Genomic DNA, 4,310 nt, shown 5'->3' on the forward strand with positions numbered 1-4,310 from the left:
CCTGTGTCCTCCCACGCCTGCTGCTTGTAGCAAGAAAGTTGGGAATGCAGGTGTAATATTAAATGCTGAAAAGTCCTTGAATTGGTACAAATACTCCCCAGCACCAACTAAAGAACACCAGTGTTATCAGTATTCTGCTAAGTGCAAACCCAAAACATAACCTCATACCAGCTACTGTGAAGAAAATTAACTCATTCCTAACTAAAACCAGCACAGTTGAGAACTCTGTTTATCCACAGTTCTTAGTGTCCTCATTCACACTTCTTTTTTTTTTTTTTTTGGACAAAATGGAATGGTTTGTCGTACCTCTGTAGTATTTGATTATCACTAACCTTATGCTATTTGTCATACCTTATAGAGCAGGTTCTCTCTGTTAGCTCTGAGGTGTATCTCCCAAGGGATTGCTGCCTGCACGTATCCTGGTGTTCAGCATAACTGCCAGATTTCTCAGGCATTTATTTGAAGTAGTCTTTTGGCCAGGAAACTTATTCAACGCTTGAACTGATTTTAATGGTCTGAAATAGTCACAGGGAGCATTGTACTCTTTGATGAAAGTACCGTTTGTGGGTAGCTTTGCAGCCGTGTAACTGACAATGAGAGGCTAGTGAGAGGAATAACTAACTAAAGGCCTGCAGCAGCCCCTACCTTTTGTTCCCATATCCAGCCGTGAGTTAAAAGGAATATAAGCAGCAATGCTTATAACTAAAGTTGTGTGCATGATTCAGTTTATAAAAGTACCTGGGTTTTTTTCCTGTACGTGCCTCTTGAAGATCACAATGTGACTGTGTGCTTTATCTGCCAGGAGAATCTTCTTGTTTTAAATGCATAAGCTCAGACTTTTTAATCTCCCTGTGTTTTGTCTGCTGCAGAAACTGTCCAGCAAGGTAGTGGCTGTGTAAAAGCCTGCAGTGGGACTTGCTGATGGTCCACCTAAACTCAAGCTCTCTGCGGCCTCGCTGAAGAATGCTTCTATTCCAGATACCTATGCTGCAGCTGATAAAAGGTCCAGTTGCCTTTTCATCGGGCACCATCCTATTTTATGGAGAAAGGGATATCATATAATAAGATTATAGGTTTCAGAGATGAGTTTTGGTGGTTTTCGTTGGTTGTATGGCTTGGTTTATTTGGATTTGTCCTTCTTTCCTAAACAGGTATTACTTGGGCCCTCAGTTTGTTGATGTATATTTCTAGGACTTTATGCACTTTATTTTTCCCCCTCCATCCCCAACCGCCCCCCAACTCTTGCATGAATATAAAGTAACCCTGGCAGTTACTTCATCTTGCTTCACCTTTCCAATACTTCTTATTTACATGTTAGTATCCAAAAACATACCTTTACCCTTCCAAAAAGTGATTCTAAACTAGACACTGGAGTCTGTCACCTGGAGTGAACACCACTGTGAAGATGCTTTGCTGAATTCTTGAGGCTTGCAGGAGACAGTAAAAGCTTGTAAATTAAATCCTTCAGTAATTTTTCTGTGGATCGTTGTTTCATTTGTCTAAAATAAAAGCTCTAAAAGCAAAATACAAAATTAAATTTGTGACTCCTGCTATCTGTGGCAAAGCTACTGCTTCTAGTTGGCCCTGGATTTCACCAGACATTGTACAGGGCTTCCCAGAGGAGCCTGCTGTCAAACACATTTACAAATGAAAGCAAATAGCTAGTGGGGGAGAAGAGGCATTTGAAGGTGATTTGATGCTACTATATTTTTCCCAAAAAAAAAAAACAACCCACCTATTATATTAGAAATGTAAAAATAACCCATTCTTACGTAACGCAAGAAATTAAGGAGAGAAAAAAAAAAGTAGGTGTCCAAACCCGAGTTATATGGCAAACACAAAACTTGCCCGCAATTGGAAAGATTTTATGTAATAAAGGTTGTATAATGAATCTGAAAATTACTTAATTCCACAGTGCTGATCTGAGAAATGACAAATCCTGCTTCAGGCTGAACTATAAAAAAACCCTAAGTATGAATATAGTATGGAAGAATCGCTGTTCTCCCATAGGATTCTTATTTATCCCTAGTCTAAGGCTGACGTAGATATATTTGAGTCAAACAGGAAATACTACTACTTATTGCAAAGCTGCTGATCATGTTACTTTAATCAAGCTGTTTAACACATTGAATAGCAATGTAACAACGCATAGAAAATTAGCTTGTTTGCCATTGATTAATGATGGATAATGTGTGCAGTTCACCACAGTGGTTCATTTGAGCAGCTCTCTGTCATGTTCTAACTCAGGCTCATCAAGTCAAGTCTTTACTTGCACAGTCTGATTCAGCATGAAAGCCCACACAAATAGGAATGAAAGTTAAACATAAACAGGATACATATTTAGCCTTCTTACAGTATAAGAGGTTTAATGCAACTCCAAATTATTTCATTCAGATAAACAAGGCAAAGACTTAAGGCTAGAAGAACTAAAGTTGCTTATTCCAATAGTAGATTGAAAGTAGTTACAGAAGAATCATAGGCCAGTGCTGTGAAACAAGACAGTAGGAAAAAGCTATTGGTACTTATTCTTCTAAGTGTTGAATTTCAAAGAAGCAGCAGCTGGTAAACTCCCTCAGGTATCATCTGTGTAAGGTTATGTATATCGAATGCCAGTCGTGTACAATAAAGGTGGATACAGAGGAACTTAAAAGCCAAGGAGAGTTACAGTTATCAGCTCCTCAAGAACATTCAGAATGTGTTAGTTAAAAAAAAAAAAATTTTCTACAGCTACTGCTGAAGATGACAAGGCAGTGAAGTAGCTAAAGCTTCAGGGGGAAAAAAAACCCCAAACCACAAAGCATTGCAGAAATATACCTTCATTTCTGAGATCAAGAAATAGCCAACAGAATTCAGAGCCACTGTAATTTTTTGTAAAGAGAAAATGAGTTGAAGGCCCAGATTTGTTTCTTTTCTTTGTCAAATAATACAAGTGTACAGGTTTTACTATTTTCATATTTAGTTTGAATCCAGATTTGCTAACAGTTCACACTGTAATAGTTTTTGTAACTACAAATTTGATATAGCGGAGAATGTATATCATCTAGAAAATGCTGCTCCAACTAAATCGCATTGTTTTACACAATTTATAGTGGGACTTGAAAGTACAATAAGGACACACAAGAAGTTAAGGAAAGGTGGGCCTAGAAATTGTGCAAATCAATCTTTAGTGGCTGTGGGAAAATAAAGGAAGATGGTGAGGAGCTTCATAAACATGCTTAAGTGACTTGCAGCTGTGGTGTTGAAAAAACACATATATCACAGTAATCCTTATTTAGTCTTGCGTGCTTGACAGGTAGAACACCTGTGTTTAGATAACGTAGGCCTGTGATAGACTCAGCAGCACCCTATCAAACATACTTAAGGTTCCTTCCCTTGGGAAAGATCCAAGCACAGTGGAAAACTACACCAGCAAAAAATCCTTGATATACAGGCAGAAGCAGCAGGTAGGGAATCTCTTGCTCTCCATAGCAAGGATCAAGCTCTGCGGTGCCTGCATGCCTCTGCCTGGGTGCTGCTTTGGAGACCCCCTGTTTTGCGAGGTAATGAGAATAAAGGTATTCCTTGTGCTTCATCCATGGGTTTGTGGTTTCTGTGTCAGTTTGCCTTTGGTGCATCACCTCCTTGAAAACCAGCATAAAGTTTCAGGATCGGCCAGAAATGCCCAAACTTCAATCCAGAAGGAGGTGCCGTGCAGCTTTTGGCCTTTCTCCAGTTTCTCCTAGCACAGCAGCAAGTGTAGCATAATTTAAACAACTACTTAAAGCTGGCTGAACTACAGCATCCCTTTGGAGGTTGGACACCAGATTTCCCAGAGTCTCTGCAGATCAGGTGACTTGCAGACCTGTTCTGACTGTGAACATGCCATTCGGTTCCTGAACAGGGTTCTCTCTGGTAGAACATCCTACCAAAGCGCTTGCAGCTGCTTTGTGTTGCTCTGACCTCCTGTCTGACGTGAACCAAGTCTACACAGTGTGTGAACTTCCAGAGCCTGAAATACAGAGATGGGAATGTTGTTTTGTGGTGGTCTATTCCTAGTACTGCAGTAAAGAAAAAACAAACAAAAAAACCCTTCCAGATGCCATTCTGAAAAGGGTGTGGTACTGCTGTGTTATGTGGAAGCCACCTTGTGCCATTATGGAAGTAGAATCATAGAATCACAGAATGGTTTGTGTTGGAAGGGACCTTAAAGACCATCCCATTCCAACCCCCCTGCCATGGGCAGGGGCACCTTCCCCTAGACCAGGTTGCTCCAAGCCTCATCCAGCCTGGCCTTGAACACTCCCACGGATGGGGCATCTACAGCTTCTCTG

The sequence above is a fragment of the Eurypyga helias genome, unplaced genomic scaffold (genome assembly GCF_000690775.1).
Source record: "Eurypyga helias isolate BGI_N326 unplaced genomic scaffold, ASM69077v1 scaffold4077, whole genome shotgun sequence".
Lineage (NCBI taxonomy): Eukaryota > Metazoa > Chordata > Aves > Eurypygiformes > Eurypygidae > Eurypyga > Eurypyga helias.